The sequence below is a fragment of the Molossus molossus genome, unplaced genomic scaffold, assembly GCF_014108415.1.
Source record: "Molossus molossus isolate mMolMol1 unplaced genomic scaffold, mMolMol1.p scaffold_m16_p_10, whole genome shotgun sequence".
NCBI lineage: Eukaryota > Metazoa > Chordata > Mammalia > Chiroptera > Molossidae > Molossus > Molossus molossus.
The window spans coordinates 87,702,529-87,723,118 of record NW_023425345.1 but is presented as its reverse complement, the minus strand read 5'-3'; the positions used below and the strand labels follow the sequence as shown (position 1 = coordinate 87,723,118).

The following is a 20,590-nucleotide window of genomic DNA, read 5'->3' as shown; positions in this document are numbered from 1 at the left end:
ATCTGTCAACGAAATGCAAACACCTCTGGAGTGAAACTAAGCAGCTGTTTAAAAGTTCAGAGCTTCACTAGAAAAAGAAATCCCTTTCCTTAACACTGACTCTGTTTACATTATCCCAAAACAATGACTCATTCAAGAAAAAATCCAGTATTTCCAAGTTGTGTAAACACAACCATTATTTATAAGGAGCTTTACAAGAAGACCCAAGACTAACAGCTTCCCAGTTGAGGAACTGCTAAGCACCAGAGTTAGTAACGTTAGACTGTGTGTGTGTGTGTGTGTGTGTGTGTGTGTGTGTTTGGGTGTGTGGGTGTGTGTTAAATTCAGAACTCTATGTGGTTGTGGGCCGCACTTGAAATTCACAACATCTCTGGCTCCCTTTATTATACAGAATCAACCAACAAACTTGGAATAAATAAAACTCTTACAAGTAGCAGTGTGATTTGTAATTCTAAGCAGCCTATTTATACCATGCAGAAATTAGCAAATGTTTTCCATTTAAGCAAAGACATAACTTAGTCACTTTTTAAAAGTTATTTCCTCATTAACTACGGAGGAAATTGCGTGGCGGGTAAGCTCTGGACTCTGACGGCGGGGTTTGAACACCAGCCCCGGCCCACGCGGCCAGGAGCTCCTCCCGCCGCCTGGGTCTCTGCACCTGCCAAAGAACAAAGACAGTGTGTCTCACAGACTATCTGTGAGGACAGAAGAGTGTGCATTTGCAAAGACAACTGTGTGCGAATTTTGAAGAATGTGAGTGATTTGATATCATGCTCGTCACGTAGTACTTAATACAAGTTACCTCTTATTTTAAATCATCAACCACTTTGCTGCATTTAATATTGATGATCCGTAATTAATTAATTAATTGATACTCAGCCCGTGCAGCTTTTGGCAATGAGTGCTTGTTCAGATAGCTTTTCTAGGAATGAAAACTGCTGCCAGTCACTAAGTTTCATTCGAGTAAATTACTAGGTAGCTCAATAGCCGGGCATGTTTAATTACTGGGGACAGTTAACATACCCCTGCAGGAAGCCTGGAGGCCCAGCTGTCCAAACCAGCCGCTTCCCAGGAGCTATCAGTTAGGTTCCTGGCAGGGAAAAGGTGATACTCTCCAACCGGGTATGGAGGCGAGTTTAATAAAGGACTGTTGACTAGACTGTGGGCAGGCGCGGGGGGAAATCTGCAAACAAAGCCCCGGGAGTTAGTGCAGGTGGTAGAACAGCCATCATTTCTGAGTCTGAAAGGACGGGGCGGGGCGTGACTTCAGGAACCTGGAGTAGACGGCTGTGCAGAGGGGACTCCTGCCAGGGCTGTGACCTTTGATATCAAGACGTAGTGGATGCTGCTTTCTGGCCAGGAAGGAGCTGGGGGATAAATATCTCAACCTTACCCTCTTCTTGCTCTTTCAGCCACAGCCTGGTGCTTCTGATCGACCAGATCCTAGCTGAGAAGCCTGAGGTCCAGGGAGCCTGCTGATCAAGTCCATGAAGGTCAGTCTTTTAGACACAGGACACTGAAGAGGGAATTTGCAAGGGCAAACAGAAGGCAGCCAGCATCCTAATTATTCAGGGTTTCCCATAACCAGGGAGGGAACTGTTAAAATCGATTTTGCACACATTGCAAGCTCAGGCCATCTCCGCCCAACTAGATGGTGCAGAGCTCTGGACCCCTAAGCACATTTCCGCAGCTGGGCTCCGTGCAAAGCAGCTCCAGGAGGAAAACCCTGGCCTGCCGGCAGGTCATGTCTCTGCAGAGACAAGGTAAACTTTCACCAGGCCCAAATGCTATCAGGCTTTGTGAACTTCTAACCATTAAGTCCCCAGATTAGAGGAACAATTTGATCCAAATGTAGGTATCCCTTGTCTAGGTGGGCAGAGCCTGATTGTAAGCCACAAGGAGAACATCGATGCATGTTATGAGGACCACACATGGGGTTACACAGTGTGCTTGACTACTAAATGGGTTTTATCACAGATACTATGTTTCATGCTCTTCAGCCCCCTTGTAGCTTTGAGACGCCCTGCAGCCCAGCCCATTGTTTGAGGGCAACCTTGAGAGAGACCCTGGGCCAGAACTAACCAGCGAAGACTTCCTGGCTTCCTGACCCTCAGGAACTTTATGGAGTATTACATGTTTGTCATTAGTCAGCAGTGAAGAACTGCAGTAACATACAAGACATTTTGCAAGAGGCCAAGGGCATTCACTGAAAACTGATCAAGGGGCCGTCTCCACAGAGTGAGCACGAAGCTTGGGAGAGAGGTAGCAGGGTTGGCTGGGAAAAGCAGATTTCGCTGTAATGGACAAGGAGTGTGTGGCGAAACTGCCTATATGTTCAAGTAAAATACGGCTACTGACAGATAAAGAAACAGACATTTTTCTGAGCATTTACTCTGCATATTATTTATTCTTTGCAAAAATTTGGTGGTTCTGTGTTATACATTTTTATCTTTTTTTTTTTTACAGGAAAGACACTCAACGTCAGAAGTAGATACCCCTGCTGGAACTCACGCAGAGCACACGAGAGCGCTCTGATTAGGACCCGGGGCAGTCCTGACTCCCAAGTTCCCTCTCCTTCTGTGCTTCTGTGCACTGAGTAAAGAAAAGAATTGCTGATCCAGGGAGGGCATATTGGGAGGTGAGGTAAGATACACAGAAGTGTCAGAGGGGACATTATTCAGTCTTTTGGTAGAAGGAGAAAAAGCGGTCTGTGGTCAAAAACAAAACAAACCCCAGTGAAAACATACGGCTAATCAAGAAGAGGAGGCGAAGAGGGTCTTACCAGTGAACAGAAAATATTCTGGGTGAAGATAGAGCTCAGAGTGAGAGAAGCCCCATGTTTGGCCACCTCTTCAAGGCCAGATCTACATGCAGACCATGGGTGTCTCTGCTCTCGGGCAGGCGGACCCTCCTGACCCGCCCCTGAGACATACACCAGGCAAAGTGACCCGAGAACATCTGAGCCGCAGAGCAGATCGGGAGGAGAACGGGTCTTGGAAAGTCCCCCAGCAGGAGGGGGAAGAATCAAGGAGCATTTTGCCGAGAAGGTGCCACATGGTGCCACTGTTTTCTATTTCTGAGTGGTTGGTGTCCAGCTGACAGAAAAGCCACAGTGAGTAAAAATGCGGGGAGAAAATATCCTTGTGTATGGGGGAGTGGTGAGAGAAGAGGTAGGAGGTAGATCGGGGGACTAAGTTCCAGGGGAAATGCTCAGATGACATTGTGGGTGAAGCGGTTACACAGGAACGGCTCAGAGCTAATTCTATCAGGATGGACGTGGGTTATTCCATCGGAAGGGTTGTGACTCCACATTATGGTGGACAGCTGAGGCTTGTTCCCACTGAGACTCTGGGGGGTCATGTAGGATCCACCCCGGAATTGTCACTGAGAAGGGATTCACCCACAGCCCCCAAATGTGCACTGACCAAGGTTACCCCGTAGGAAACCAATCATCCGGATTTACGTGGACATTAGAACTGATGAGATGTCTTTGGCATCCGAGGCCAGGTGTCAGGGAAGTCTGGCAGAAAGCAGGACTCGGTGCAGCTGAGGCAGGGTTTGAGCCGCCCGAGGGTGACTGTGGCAGCCCTGGGGGAACTCGGAGACGTTGAGGGGCATCTCAAGAAATACTTAATACAAATATCACCTTAAAAAGTTGGCTGAGCAAAGATAAAATATTTGAAGACAATACGAATACTCTAATTCAAAAACACACGATCCTGCTTGTGTGGGACAGAGGTGTAGGACAGAGAAAATGCTGAGCAGAACATGAAAGAAGACATTTTCACTGAATTTATTGGGGTGACACTGTTAATAAAATACACAGGTTTCAAGTACATAATCCTATAGCACATCATCCGTACACTGTATTGTGTGATCATCACCCCAATTCAGGCTCCTTCCGTCACCATCTATCCCTCTCACGAGCTTCTACGTCCCCACGCCCCACCCCACCCCCGTCAGTCGCCACACGTTGTCTGTGCCCATGAGTCTGAAAGAAGAGATTTTAATTGAACCATTTCCTTGATCATTGTCATAGATTTGCTCATTCTTGCTCAGGAGCAAAAGTGGAAATGGCCCTGAATTCCCCATTACTTATTTTGTCATTTGTTTTATGTCAGTATATTTAAATTAGTTGTTTAAGTATTCTTATTCCATTGAAGGGGTTCAGTCATTTTTATCACATTTTGTTGCTGTTCTTTTAAAGTCCTAAGTCTCCCCCCAACACCACACACACACACACACACACACACACACACACACACACAGACTGCCAGAGTCAAGATTTCAGTGCTCTGAGAGATCAAACTCACATCAGCATCATCCTTTACAGACTGGGTTTTCAGTCTGTTTCAAGTTAAAACAACCACTGTGACAGTTTTCCGCCAAGGGTTGCTGCCCTGGGCTTACAGTAACACGTAGACCGGTGACCACAACTCAGAACGAATGACAGTCAGGAGGGAGCTTAGGAGAAATCCTGCTTTTTCATATAGAAATTCTAAAACAGCAAATCTCTCATTGTGTGTCTTCTACGTGCCCATTGCTATCCATCTTCCTCACATTCCCTGGGAGTACACAAAGGAGGTGTAACCATCTCCACTGCTACCGAAGAGAGAATGGACCAGCTGAGTGGTTCATGATCAGAGAGGCAGAGGCAGGATTTAAGTGCAGGCGTCTCTGGCTCTGCAGCTCTGTTCCTTCCCGGCACCTGGGGCCTTGTCACATGCCTCGTGCTGGTCTTCCTGGAAATCAGCATACGCGATGCACTGCACCTCTCCTTCTTATGTAACAACCCGGAGGAGTGGGGAGCGCCATCTGCTCCGGGAACAACATATTTGAGTCCATACGGCAAATAAGCTGGCAGAAACAGAAGGATTGAGACATTGCCTTTTGGCATTCCTGACTTACTCTGTATTTATAAAAGAGAAATACATAGTCCAACATGTTGATTTCACAAGCCTATCATTATCCTTCGTTATGAAATAAGCAGAATCAGGGACATCATGTATAAAACAAGAGATCCTTGTTTTGGAAGATGATGTCAGGCAGGAGGAGTTTTTTCTTTGTTTATTTGTTTGTTTGTTTTTATCTCCTACCTCCTAAAGCACTAGCTTACAGGTGACTTCATAAAATATACTCAATACTGAGGCCAATGAGGGAGCAAAACACGTAAGGGAGAGAAGCTTGGGATTAGTTCTTAAAAGCACAAGATCACCAAATTGTTTATAAGATAAAATAAAACAGTGGGTCCAAAACTGATCATCCGATTTCACCTGAAGAGCTTTACATACATATACAGAGACCTGATTCAAACTGCAGGCAGCACTTCCAAGAATAAAGCTCTGGCCTCCATTAAAAATCTGCTGTGGTCATTCTATCATCAGTTTCAGTTTGGAGCCACTGAGGAAGCATTTGTAAGCTAATACATGAGCCGCCTACACATGCACTTTAATTTCAATGTGCAGTCTTGAAGAATAAACTTATAATTTTTGTTAGTATGAATTCTAAAGGCTCAGTAATAAAAGAAACATTTAAAGGTCAGTATAAGGAATTCCAGTTGGCTCTCATGTGCTTTTCCGGAAGTCACTAAAAATCTCAAAAACCTTCAAGGAGCTCCTATTGATAGTCACATTTGTCTGACTCACTGAAACAGGGGAGCTCACCAGGAAGCCACTGTGAATTTTGTATCAGGCATATGCCCATGCTTCTAGTAACAGCCTCTCTTTTTTCTTGGGGAAGGAAATTTTAGTCCACATTCAAACACAGCACGAATGGAGAAGAGTATTCTGGGGCATGGGATAATTCTCTTCTGCGGTGCAGTTGTGGCTAGAAATGAGAGACAACAGAAAAACTAGCCTACTCTTTCAATCTTTATAATAGGAAAAAAGTATGAAATGAATAAACTGAGCACTTTCATTGATTGGGGTTCATTCAGGAAACAAATCACAGCAGTTATTTCAACAGGGAGAATTTAATATAGGGAATTTGCTCATCAAGTGTGAAGGACCGGAAAAAGAAAAAGGAGATAATTCAAAGGGATCATTACAAAAAGCTGCTATCATGCTTAGGGGCAGAGAAATAAAAAAAAAATTAAAAAAAAATTAAAAAGAAGAGGCTAAGATTATTATACGCTTATGAAGGGGGGCTACAAAATTAAGACTCAGAATTCCAAGAATGTTGCACCTATCTGGCTGCTGCTGGTATTTTAGGGGCTTGGAGGAGGGGCTCTGAATGGGGCTCTAATCTCCAGGTAGGGAATGCTGCCCAGCTGATGCTGTTACTTCAGAAGATGGAGTTTCTTCCTATGTTACTGTGACCCAGACACATCAGGAGTAGGCGCTGTCTGCCTGGTGCTTCGAAGGGGCACAATGAGGTGGGTAGTGAGACTGCTCTGATAAGCTGCAAGCTTTTATTCTTCTGCCTCCGGAATAAAAGGCCATGGTAGAATGACTTGACAGGAAAAATAAACACGCATAAACAAACAAGTCTCCCTTTCTTTCCTCCTGCCCTGCATTCCTCCTACTGATGGAAACCGAGGGTAGGCCTTCTGACAACAGAGAACTGTGTCGTCTGCAGAACTGGCATCACCTAGCAGAGCACGGGAAAGTGGACTTGAATCCTAACACCCAGAGCGTCATTCGGGGGAAAGGTTCAGAAATTAGAAACAGAATAAGCCCAAAGAAAGTGGAGGTTAGGAAGAATAAAGGGAAGAACAGAAATGTCTAAAATGAGACATCAACATTTGACGAAAAGGACCAACAAAACAAAATGCTGGTTCTTTGGGAAAACGAATAAAACAAAACTCTGGCAATTTTTGAGTAAGAAAAAAGGAGAAAGAAGAAACAATATTACTAATGAAAACAGTGTAACTAAAGATGCAACAAAGATAATAAATGCAATGAAAATGAGTAACTTTATGTGAACAACTAAGTTAGGTAAAACAGACATCTCAAGGAATAATAAAATTATTAAAGCTGGCACAGTAAGATATAGAAAATTAATACTCTTAAAGAAGCAATGAAATTAACATAGCAGTCAAAAATACTTTCACTCACAAAAAGGATTAAACTCTCTAGGTTCAGACCCTCCCAAAAAAGTAGACAACCATTGCTGTTTGCTTACTTTGGTCTCAATGTCTTAGATTTCTTTAAATATAATATACACTTGTTTTATATTCTGTACCTAATAATTCCTGTACCTATAGTCCTGAAAGAGGGAGGTGATTGTAATTATTGTTTATTGTTTCCATTGATGCTGACTCATAGTCGCTTGCCTGCTTGGGTACTTGGTGTTTAATTTTGAACTCACTGTTTGATTTTAATTGTGTGATATCCATGCACCTAAATTATGGTATCTTTCTTCCAGAGAGGGTTTGCTTCTATTTCTGCTTCTGTTTTTACCAGTAGCCAAGAGACACCATTGACATGGGCCATTCCGGCTTGCCTTAAGGTTTTAGGCTCAGCACTAGAGTACCAGACTTGGCTTCACCAACTGTGCTGGCCCAGAGCATCCTGATGGTCCCGAGATCCTGCTTGGGGCAAGCTGCCCCACCCCCACCCAGCTGCTCCAGTCGGAGCTCCCCTCTAGTTCAGCCCTAGCCAGTCTTTTTGGGGAGGAAATGACACAGATTTGCCTTTCACTTGGAAGATCAACCATTCCTCAAAAAGCAAGTCCTGGAGAAAGCTTCGTGGTGAACACTGAGCGTGGAGGAAGGGTTTAGGGATAGAGAGGAAGCTTCAAAGCTGTGAGAAGCTTTATTTCTTAAGCTGAGTGGTGGGTACAGGAGGCTTATTTTATATATTTAATTCATTAATATTATTTAAGAATATTTATGGATGACACTCCTCTGTATGTATCCTATATTTTAGGAGAAGCTAAAGAAGAGTTTGTGGCTGTTTTACTAAAATCCCTCTGTGACGTTGGGAGGACACAAAGACACCAGCAGCAGTACTTTGCACAACTCCTACTATAGACAGTGCCCTCAGCACAGGTGTCAGGGCCCTAAGGAACAGCCGGGCACAGCGGGCACAGCTGGAGACACACCCAGAGTGAGCTGGGTGGGAAGGAGGGAAATGACATATGGTAGCCTTGTGGGTTTGTTCATGGGAAGACTTTTGGGGAATCTCATCTGAAATTGAGAGGAATCTGGGGTGAAGCACTCACAGATATGGTGTGAATAGTTCAGGGAAATATTGTATATGCTGAGTCTATAAGCTACTGCAGCCCTGGGTTTAAGGATCATGCAAATATCACATAAATAATAGCCCAGATTCCCCTGTGGGTCTTGAGAGCATCCTTAAAATCGTTGCTTTCACATAATAGCAACACCAGTTGTAGTTGCTCTTGTATTTCAAGTCTACGCACATCTTTTTGGTTGCCCAGTAACATACCACGGAGAAGCAATTTACAAATGTAGCCATGGTGCTTAGAGACATTAATTCCACTCTTATGCTGAACAGATTTTTCTCAGGGTGTGTTTTTTCCACTGTAGGACCAGGACCATTAAGATAGCAGCATAGTAAAGATATCTAACTCTTATCTATGGGTCAGGATATTAAAAAGCCATATAATTGGACACCTGTCTAGAAATATTATTAACTATTACATTGAAACTGACCTAGTAGTAAATGAGAAAACAGCAAGCTAGGGAGGTTTGGATAATTTCACTCAATTCTATGTTCTGCCCAATTTACCAGGTCAAATATAGATATACATGTTTGAAAATCAGTCATGTAATATTTCTGGACAATTTTCATAAAATGGATTATCTGTCATAGTTCTCTAAAGCTTTGACCTCTTGAGACACAGTAACACTTTAGGATGGTGCTCTGAGCCAGACTTACACAGCATTCGCCAGCACGCATAATTTGAGGGGCCCCAAGGGCTGCACACCCAAAAATAATAACTCTATGCACTGTCTCCTATTGTCTCTGAAAGTTGGATTCATTGCCCACATGTCTTCTGGAGTTGAAAGATTGTTTGTCTTTGTTCTTTCCTTTTTAATAATCTGTTTGTTTGTTTTTACTATCAATGAGGAATGTCCAATTGATAAAGAAGTGTTTTCTGGTTGTCTTTTATTTGCTCTTGTTACCTGGCAAACAACCTAATTCTTAATGATGCCGGTACATAGGAGAGTAGCAATCACAGTCATGATGGTTGTTATTGTTGCTAGAATTGAGATACAACTTGCATGAATTGAACAGTGTTCAGTATTGAGCTCAATAAATTTTTACATGTGCGTATACCCAAGTAACCACTCCCCAGAGGTTCCTTCCTGTCTCTTTCCAGTCAATACCCAGCTCTGTCTCCCCTCCAACCCACACCAAAAGGTAAACAGTTCTGACTTCTATCACCATAGCTTGGTTGTGCCTATTTTAGAAATTTTATAAATAGAATTATTCACTATGTGCTCCTTGGTGTCTGGCTTTTTCAACTTCACTTTATGTGGGTGAGACTCATTCATGTTGTTGCATTTATCAGTGGCTTGTTCTTTTTCATTGCTGCGTAATCTTCTATAAATATACCACAATTAATCCATTCTACTGTTGGTAGACATTTGTTGGTGTTGTAATTTTTTTTCCAGCATTTGATTAGTTTAATTAAACTGTTGTGAACATGTTTTCACATTGAGCTCAGTGGGCATATATGTTTTTTCTCCAGGAATTCCTGGATCACAGGGTATGCCTATGTTTAGCTTAAGTAGACAGCACCCGAGCTGTTTGCTGAGAGGGTAGTTTTGATGGGAGGTATTCTGGTGCTTCTCTGCTTTTCTCTTTCTTACCTTGTGCCCTAAATCATCCTGGTTCCCTTATACTTTGTATCCTGTTGGATTCAGCGAATCCCAGCAGTTGATTGGAGAATGGGGAGGGAGGGAGGGAACGGTATTTATCTCTTCTGTTGTCTCCCTGCTTCATCACTGTGGAGAGGGGCTCCGTTCTCCTCCAGCTACCTCTTCTACCAGACAGCCCCTCTTCCACTGGTTCCACGAACACCACCCTTCACAGCTTCCTTAGACTCGGCAGGCAATAATGGACACCTGTTGTTGCTCGTCCCTGAGTGATTCTTCACCACCTAGCACGGAGTTCTTAACCTGACTCACATCACTGAAAAATAATAATTCTATAAAAATCCCAAACCTCTATGTTATCTTTTCTTTGACTGATACGGGAGGAAATAAAGACAATGTTAAGAAAGGACAGAATGTGGAGTCCCTGCTCGGCACAAGAGAATGGGCCCAGGACAGAGATCGCACTAAGAGTTCTTATTTAGGGCGATTCAAGTCAACAGCTCTATTGGGTGTGGACAGAGTGCTGACCAACATACAGATGAGGTTTCCATCCACAAGTAGGTTTGTTGACCAGTAGACCTTGACTTTGATCCTGGCTGCACGTGATTCTACAAAGCCTCGATTTTCACTTATAGAATGGAAATACTGATTATACCTGTTTCAGTTTGGCCAGTAGCTCAATCCCTCTGAAGTTGTCAGAGTGTGAAGAAAATCAAGGTAACCACTCAGCACAAAGGAGATAGAGGTTTTGCAATTTCATAAAAGAAATTCATCCAGCGGTGGTAGGAATATGTAGGAAGTATTCTCGAACTACTCAGAATCTTGGAGTCAAGGAAGGTCCCATATACACTGTAATTTCAGGAAAATACAACCACTAACCAATGATAGGAAAGCTTGCTTCAGGGGTGGCAATCTAGTCCAGTGGTTAAGATGAAACAAAAGTTTAAGGGTCATGTCTGAGTAGGAATCCAGACGTTGTCTCTGATTGACGATATACCCTTGATCCTGTGATGATCATGTCTCAGTTCTGTTCACTGTCAAATGGGGACAACCATTCTTATACCTTTCTAGTAATTGTTATTAAAACTTTTTTGCACACACAATCAGATACGTGAACATCATGAGCATGGTCCTTCCTACTTCAGCTAATTGCTGCGATAAGCTGTCAGGAAATGCAAAGCTGCAGAGGTCAGAGCTGCAGGTGACACATGGGAGGGGGACGTTGAGCGGATGTGTGGGTGGTAGGGAAGGAGATGCATCGGAACACAAGACCTCAACACCGACTAGCATGAAGTCTGGAAAAGGAGATGCGTGGGAACACAAGACCTCAACATTGAAAAGGCATGAAGTTTGGAAACAGTGATGTGGGTCTTGAATAAGATCTTGACTCCAGGATAGAAAATTAGAATCTGCTATGCCTGAGCAGGGGCAATCAGAGGCAGGCCATTAAAGTATGTAACTTCAACTTGATCTGTCTTCAGCAAGTTTTTATTTGTATTATTTTTTAAACAACAGACATTTGGATAAGTTCTTCCACAAGCACAGCACTCAATTCCTACCATCTTCATGTTGCTTATCTTAGAGATACAATATCAAGGGCATTCTGTGTGTGTGTGTGTGTGTGTGTGTGTGTGTGTTTCTCACTGTGGATTGTCAGTAACTGCATATTTCAAAGCAAAGCCTGGCATTAGTTAGCCAGAATAGAAGCAGGGGGAAATAAAGGGATTTATGAGAAAACAAATTCCAGTTTGTCTGCAGGCTTGCATGCCAAAGCAAAAAAGTTCCGAGAGCAGCTAAGGCTCTGGGAAAATTCCGATAACACTGAAGGGTGAGGAAATAGTCAAGGAAGCACGCGATATGCTTCTGGCATCCCGCTGGTGATTCAGAAAATTCTGATTCAAAAACAAGAATTGTTTTCAAAGGTCTTTTGACAGAACCGACAGCTATTCAGCCGTCAACCACTCTCCAGAGACCCTAATGAGCTCTTCCTTGTCAGGTCTTTCTGTCTAAACAGGGAATTGCTAGTCTCTGTCTGCCACCCCACCGTGAATGCGCTTACCTTTGCTCATGCATAGGATATGTTATTATTTAATGCAAACACTTGTTCGGGTTGATCACTAGGTTGTTTCTGTCAACCTCTATCAATGTACTCTTTAGTGTGTCAGCAACTCAACAGCAAAGTCTGCAGGTGAACAGGTGGTCAGGAAGGGCTTTTCCCCTCACCACTCCACATTAAAGGTGTTTTCCCATTTTTAATGTTAACATTCTTCCTTAGTGGAGAATGGTGGTCAAGAGCATGGATCTTAGAGTAATTGAACCAGAATTCTGAGTTCTGGTCAAATTCTTCTTGGTTCTCTTTTCCTACATCCATTGCTTCTCTCTAAAGTTATGTATCATCAATGTATTTAGAATGAACTCCTATTGTGCTCTGTCATGAAGTTTTCTTTTCTTTGGTTAAAATCTCTTCAGCCTGGCTGCTGGTGTGGCTCAGTGGTTGAGCATCATCCCATGCACCAAGAGGTCACTGGTTTGATTCCCCATCAGGGCACATGTCTGGGTTGTGGGCTCGATTCCCAGCGTGGGGCGTGCAGGAGGCGGCCGATTGATGTTTCTCTCTCATTGGTGTTTCTATCTCTCTCTCCCTAGTTCTCTAAAAAAATCAATAAAAACATATTTAAAAATCTCTTCAGATACCTCGATTCTCTTAGTAAATCTGCTTCATATGTTTGAGAAGAGAAGTTACCCATTTCATAAAAAAGAGATGAAAAAACTAAAACAACAACAAAAACAAATCTTCAAACACACCATGCGACTATGTTCTTCAATCTTTATTTCTACAATCAAAAAAATAGGGAAGAAAGCAATGAAGTGAAGTATGACATGAAGAAGGAAGGAGAAGGGAGATAGACATAACAAAAGCAGTCAGTGTCTACATCTTATAACATACATTTAACTTCTGGTATGACCAAGTAAACCCTTACTGGACCAACCGTCCTAAAGATAGTAATCAAATCTCTGTACGAAAATTTAAAAAATGATTTTTACACACTAAAGACAAAAGAAAATGAGGCAAATTCTGGGCGGAAGTTAACACTTGGGTGAGAGGAATGATGTAAGTGTATGTCCCATTTTTACAGGTGGCACTTGTCTTTCTGGCCAGAAAAAATGAGAGCACTGAGAACCAAGAATTGAAAGAGTCCCAGGGACCTGTGGAACAACATAAAATGATGCAGCATACGTGTAATTGGAGTTCTAGAAGGGGGGGGGGGTAGTAAATATGCTTTAAGAAATAACTGAAAATATTTCATCAATTTGGTAAAAGACATTAATTTTCAGGCATAAGATGTTCAGTGAATCTAAAAAGGACAAATGGAAAGAAAACCACACCTATTCACATTGTAGTCAATCTACTAGAAAATCCAAGTTGAGAAGGAAAATTAGCTTAAAAGCAACTAGAGAAAAATGACACATTATAAATAGTAGAACAGTGATCAAATTCCACTGACTTCTCAACAAAAACTGGAGGCCAGAAGACAGTATAACAAAAGAATGTGCTAAAAGAATGAAACTTGAAGGCAGTGTTCCATATCCAGGAAAACAATCCAAATATCTGTCAAGAAATCAAGACAATAGCTCAGAAAAAAAATGAAGAGAATCAATTATCAGCAGACCTGTGTTACAAAAAATGTTAAGGAAATTCTTCAGAACTAGAGGAAAGAATAACAGATAGAAACTCAGATATTCAAGAAGGAATCAAAAGCATTAGAAAGGTCTAGAAAAATATAAAGACTATTTTTTATTCTTAATTTCTTTAAAATATGTAGGGCATTTTAAAAGACAGTGTAATATTGTTTATGAGGTATTTACTACACAAAGATGCAATGAATGTGACAATTATAATGTAAAGGACAAAGGAAACGGATAAATGGACCTATATGATTGAAAATTTCTGCATTTTCTGTAGAGTAACTCAATATTAAATTTAATAAGACTAAACAGTTAGAGGTGTACATTTTAATTCCAAAGCACTCACTAAAAATAAATCACTATAGGTTAAAAACAAAGAAACATAGTTCAGAAGACAATATATACGTTCAAATTATCTTCAAATTTGGATTGCAAAATACCTGAATATACCTCATGCAATCGATTGTAATTATGTTTTTCAATTCTGAATCTATACATTATTCTAGGAAAAGAAATATGCATTAGGAGAAGTCTTAGAATGAGTGCTGTTTACTTAGATTTAAGACCAGAGTATTCTTAAGGAAGACTTCTGTATTGGGGTTAAAATAATTTGTGGTTCAGGATTTGGGTTTTAACTGCTAAATCTAAAACCATCTGCTCTTTCCCATGAAACTCTTTTTGACCTTGTTTCCCTCGTCCCATATTTAGTGTGCCCCTGAGAGGAGGTTTCTGCTCCCCTTCCTTCTCATTTACATACTCGGAGTAAATATGGTAGCTTGTGAGGGGGGAGTGTTTGGATATCACCGGAAAGAAAATGAATGGGTCTGAAATTCCTGTAACACTCATGCATTATTATTTTTTTCTCTTCTCCTAAGAATAGATGAAAATAATAAATCGTGACTATTATTTTAAGCAAGACATGGCAATCAAGGTTATAGAGATCTCACTCGTAAGATACATGTCTTTCTCATTTAAGAATAATAAAAATATGCACATTTCTTTCCTGTTTAGAACATTTCTAATATATTTGTATCTCTACATAGCCATATATTTATATACATAGATTAAGAAGAAATGTGCCATTTCTATAAAAAAGAACACAACAGAAAATCATAATACGATTTTCCCATGGGTAGAAGTCATAGTTGGATTTTATCATAAATGGTTGGAGGTTGTAAGTAGATTTTCATCTGGGTTTGCAATCTACCCAGAGCACACTTCCCTCTTATGGAGTAAGAGAGAAAAGAAGGCCAGGGGTGTCTTTTCCTTTTATGGAGTAGTTCCTTGGCATTTCCAGCAGAGAATTAATTACGGTTTTGGCATACCCCCTTTATCACCTTCTCCTTTGCTTTTTTTCCTACCCATGAAGGAAATTTTCCAGTATTCGGCCTCAGAACAATAGAAAGAGCTGGAGTGCATGTGATGTCTAAAAAGTGCTGAGTGTGCATTATGTGAACCAGGGAATACCTGCACACACTCTGCACAGACTCTGAAACCTTCTTAACTTTTCTGTTTTGTAGACTTTATAAAGTGGTTTTAATTCTATCTGTATCCAGCATCATTTTCTCTATGTGTCTTTATTCATCTCATGCTTTTACAAAAAGAAATGAAAGAATGGTTTAGCACAGAGAGAAGCATCTCAGGCTCATTATTTCTATGACTTCAGCTTTGCCTAGAATTTAATCCTCAACATGAAGGATGAAGTCAAGTCTCAATTACAATCTACAGGAGTATAATCGTTCTAAAGTTATATTACACAGGATGACATTTCAGTAGCACCCTATTTCTAGGTGCTGACACATTTTCAAACCTTGGTTTTCTAATCTTTAAAATGGAATAATGACTGTATCTGTGCCGTAGGTTAATTGTATTAAATCATTTAAAGTACTCAGCCCAATGCCTACCACATCTTAAGCAATCTATAAACCTCAGTTGTTATTGTCATCATATTTCTGTCCATTTGACTTTTCCCATCTCAAGAAATTTTCTTTGGCCATTTTTGCAATGAAACAAAAGCCGCTGTTAGCTCATCTCATCAGGCATCCATCTATAATGCAGATAGACAGGTTCGTGTTTCATAGCCAGAGAACAAATTACCCATAGCCATCTTGTCCAAAAGACAGGATAAAAGTCAGCAGGTTGAATTTTTTCCAAACTTCAGCTTGTAGCCTGAACATCTTGAATCCTCAGCTGCTTCAGCAGAAACCTAAGTTTAACTGATTTTTACAATATAAGCTCTTTATTCAATGATAAAAGAATGTAAAAAAAAAAAGTATTCAGAAGTAGGTTCTTATATTACTCTTGATTTACAAATGTACAAGAAGTAACAAAAAATGTGTAAATATTTATAGGTTAATCTTACATGTTTCCTAATCCTTTTGTAAGTATTTACTATGTGTATACATTTCTTGAAAACAAATCACTTTAATATCTAAATGAGATACATATAATAAAATATTCAAAATACAATTAATTTGAAACATGTATTTGGAAAAATTAATCAAAGTCCATTGCAACCATGACCACTAAATTATGAATGATTCTTCTGTGATAATGATTCCAAATCTCTTTCCCATTTTGATTCCAGGTCATAATTTTCTCAGCTTTCCTTTGTATCTTGAACTGATTCCCTTTATTCATCTTTCAGTAAAACTTCACTCCTATCCTTACCATCAGTCATCAGAAGACACCTTTGGGTTATCTGCCCAACTTACAACAATTCATTTATTCTGGAAACTAATTGTCCTTCCATTTAACTAGGGCATTTACTCTGGGGTCATTCAAAAGCTGTCCTCCTGGTGAAAGCCAATTGGACCTTGGGTGAACACTGGATTTAAGCTGGTTTAAGCTGAACAAATCAGGTAATCCAGAGGTTTAGAACTTGGAACAAAGAATAGTCTCTGATGGGTAGATAAATAATAACATACTTACATATTAAGAAGATTTAAACTCAGGAACTCTGGGACACCCAAGGGAACAGAGCAGCTGAGAAAGCCAGTTGGTAAAGGAGAACAATGAAACAGAAATTAAGGCAGAGGAGAGATATGGTTTGAGTTCCTGACCACTTTCTAGAACAGGGTTCTAGTCTCCTTGATAACCAGTTGCATTTTTGCCCTAGGATACATTCATTTAGTCATTCAATAACTTGTTCTTTATACGTGTTTTGAATGTCCACTAGACGTTGTGCTAGGTATTTTATGTGCTTTTTCTCACTGAATTTTAATTAAAGGTCTAAACCACAACCAATCAATCACACAGCAGAACAATAGTGAAAAAAAATTAATCTACTCTGGCATCTCAGGACAACTTGGAGACTTGACTCTGGCTACCATTGCAAATTTCCAGGTGAATTCCCAATTGCATTATGACTACCCTTACCTCGGTGTGCTGCAACAAAAGCTCCTATGTATGAAATGTAGTGCTATCTCCCAAGATTGCACTGCCAAGCAGATGATAATCTCTGGCCACTAACATGATCTACTTAAAGTTTCATATAATTACTGGAGAATTTTGATGTGAGAAAGGCAGATCACAAAGGCGTACAAATATCATTTCTAGTTTTCTGTAATGGTACCTAATGTTTGATGGCAAAAACAAACAAACAGAAATACTCCCAACCTACTGTTTTCTAACTTTCTATATCGATATAGCATGATGGTGCAAGTTCATAAATATCAGTCTCCAAGGAAAACATACTTTTTAGTTATTCCAAATGTAAGATGTGAAGAAATGATCATTTGTTCTATGAGTAGTCAACTAGACAAGAGAAAAGAACATGCATTTTTATGTAACAGGTGTAAGTCATTTATCAGAGCCTGTTGTTTCTTCTTCTGAAGAAGCCGAACCATTTGTTTTAGGTCAAGACACTAAATTTGTATTTAATTTTCCATATGATAGACCAGCTAGCATTACTTGGGTTATTGTTAGAGGGAAGACATAGGAAGTTTTATCATCTGCATTCCTTGAGTCCATGTTCTTTCTACCCATTTAGTTCTTAATCCACCTCATATCTGGTTTATATCACTCCCTCTTTATGAAAATTGCTCAAATCTACCTTCTCAAAGTATTCGTCCTTACTATTGAATTCCACAGCCTCTCTTACATCGTGTTTAGAATAAAATTCTTGTCCGGCCAGTGTGACTCAGTGGTTGAGCGTCAACCCACACACCAGGACGGCGCCAGCTCTATTCCTGGGCAGGACACATGCCGAGGTTGTGGGCCTGATCCCCAGTGAGGGGCATGCAGGAGGCGGCCAATCCATGTTCCATCTCATTGATGTTTCTATCCCTCTCTCCTCACTTCCTCTCTCTATAAATAAAATCAATAATGGAAAAAATTTAAAAAGAAAAAAAAAAAAAAAGAATAGCCCTGGCGGGCTTGGCTCAGCAGTTAGAGCATCGGCCTGTGGTCCAGAGAGACCTGGGTTCGATTCCCACTAAGGGCATGTGCCTCGGTTGCAGTTTGTCCCCTGCCCTGGTTGGTCATGCGGGTGGCAGCCACTCGATGTGTCCCTTTCACGTCGATATCTCTCTCTCTCTCCCCCCCACTCTATCTGAACAAAATATCAAAAAATATCCTCGAGTGAGGATAAAAAAATAAAATAAAATAAATAAATAAACAAATAAAATTCTAATTCCTTCCCATTTATTTAAGACTATACAGGCTCTTGACCTAGCCTTTCTCTCCTGTCCTACTTCTTGTGTACATACCCTTGGCTTCTAATAGATTCTCCAAGTAAGTTAGAAAAAAAATCGTTGCACTAATTTGTTAGAATGGCTATAACAAACACCATTGACTGAAAGTCTTCACTAACAGAAATGTATCTCCTCACAGGTCTGGAGTCTAGAAATCTGAAATCTAGGTTCTGGCAGGGTTTCTCCTGAGGACTCTCTCCTGGGCTTCTGAAGGGTCATTTTCTCTCTCTGTCTTCACATGGGCTTCCCTCTGTGCAAGTCTGTACCTTAATCTCTTCTTATAAAGACACCAGTCATATTAGATTAGGGTTTATCCATCTGCTCTCACTTTACCTTAATTACCTGTAAAGACCTTATCGCTAAATGCAGCCACATTCTGAAAAATGAGGCTTGAACACAGAAGTTGGAGAGGGACATAGTTCAGCCTGGAACAGCAATGTTCTTTAGCCGGTAAGGAAAGTGCTCTGGGAAACTTGGGCAGCCCAAGTCGCAGTTATAAGGTACTTGGAAAGAGGGGACAAAAGGACTACAAATTCAATGACTCATAGAAGCTTCGGGTATGACCAAATCTGTGTAGACTGGAACGGGGCATCTCACGGTCACTCTTTTTCCCAGAAGATGGTCTTCAGGGAGTCATCATGCAGCGGAGCCAAGCAGAGGAGCACAGAGATTGAGATGCAAGATCAGCAGGCTGCAGGGGCAGCCCCAGGTCTCTTCAAACACGAAGACCAACTGAAGGGGTCTCAGAAGGAGACCACCTCTAATGTTCTAGTCAGAGAGCAAGCCTTGTGGGAAAGTGCAGTGTAAGAAAACCCTTTCACTTCCATTTATAATAAACTGTCCATTGCAACAACCATGCACATAGCCAGCAACATGATGTAGCAGGATAATATTATTAAGGATTTTAGGAAAAAAAATTTAGGTGGTTCTTGGGAAATGTTTTGGAATAAATAAATACCACATTGTCTCGCTCAGGCAAAGGCCCAAAGGTTTTATCATACTATTGAAAGGAAAATGAAGATGGAGAATGTAATGTTCTGAAAGATTTTATGAGGCTGCCCCAAATACACCAATAGAAGCTCATTTTTAAATTAACTATTTTCTCATGTGGAAAAACAATAAACAAAGACAAACAAAAACAATGACTTTTTAGAACAAAAGAATGGCAAGTAAATAGATTCTCTTAGGCCAGTGACTAAAGTGTCCCCATTCAAAGAAGGGCTAACTATAAATGCTTATTGCTTAAAGCTGCAATTAGACTTATTTGTTCCGTTCATGGAGATTTTGCAAAGTTTATTAGAATTGACGTTTTCTCTTAACAACAAAAACAAAAAGCAGCAGATCAAAGACGTCCTGTCTGAGTGAATTGTAATTCTAAATGTGTATAATTCCACCACAGAGTTTTATCGTTTTTTTTTTTTTTGGTTTTGTTTTGTTTTTTTGTGGTACGTGCCCCTAGCGGAAACCGAACCCAGGACTCTCTGGTCCGCAGGCCGCTGCTCCAAACGCTGAGCCAAACCAGCCTGGGCTTATCTTTTCTTTTGTTATTAGCACCTTTTGTCCTAGCTCAAGCCATGATTATATCAACACATATCGGATGGAAGAGTTAGAATATAGTCTACAATTATGGAATTTACAATGCTCTCATCAGTCAGCTGGGAATATGCTTATGGCACAGGCTTCAGGGCAGAGGTATCTACCACTGTGAAGCCGTGATTACTACAGGGGAAATTGTAGGATTTTGCCCGGAGACAGTCAACAGCAGTCTGTAACTCCCAAACTCCTTCAGGAGGGAAGCTGAACGACTATGATACCCGAACTCTGCAACAGTCATGTTTGCACGTGTGGCTGGGAGGGCTGCCTTTACCGTTAGCATGAGAACTTGAAGTGCATGCAAACTCTTCCTTGACTACAAGGGTGAGATACAAATATAATTTCTGAGAGTAAAATGGCTTCTTAAAAACAATCATAATAATTAGGCTTACCCTGTGATTTATTTGCAGAGCAATTCAAAACGTAAGACTTGTGTATTAATCCCTGTAGGAATTTGATCCCTTTTAGATAGTTCCCTAGATTTAAACATAAAAGATGATTTTTAAACTTATTCTTCTGACCTAATTTATGCTGAGCTATAACCAGAGGTAACACAGGCTGTTATAATATACTTTTATAAAGAATTTAAAGCTCCTGTTGAGCCTTTCTATCAGTGCTTTTGACGGGCTGATGAGTTACGATGCGAGTAATTAAGGCAAATAAGGTCTTCTCGACACAGTGTTCTGAAAACTAATTTACTTACAGCAAGGCAGCATGAACTCTATTTTCCTGATATTGGACAAAAGTTATCAATAATGCTATTTTCAAGCAATCTATGTTTTCAAATAGAAAAAGTACATTCTGATATTCTAATTTTAATAATAAATGT

The 20,590-nt window shown here is 40.7% G+C and overlaps 1 long non-coding RNA gene across 5 annotated transcripts; it reads left to right on the top strand.

Moving 5' to 3' along the window:
• The first annotated feature begins 1,235 nt into the window (after positions 1–1,235).
• On the top strand, positions 1,236–19,383 carry LOC118624537. 5 transcript variants are annotated; one of them, XR_004958382.1, is made up of 4 exons: positions 1,236–1,493; positions 2,467–3,112; positions 7,366–7,773; positions 7,869–9,476. It is a non-coding gene; the product is annotated as an uncharacterized LOC118624537 (long non-coding RNA). The 5 variants fall into 5 exon arrangements; XR_004958380.1 differs by lacking the exons at positions 7,366–7,773; positions 7,869–9,476 and adding an exon at positions 18,787–19,383 and having other exon boundaries at positions 1,245–1,493; XR_004958381.1 differs by lacking the exons at positions 7,366–7,773; positions 7,869–9,476 and adding an exon at positions 18,784–19,383 and having other exon boundaries at positions 1,245–1,493.
• Positions 19,384–20,590: the final 1,207 nt, after the last annotated feature.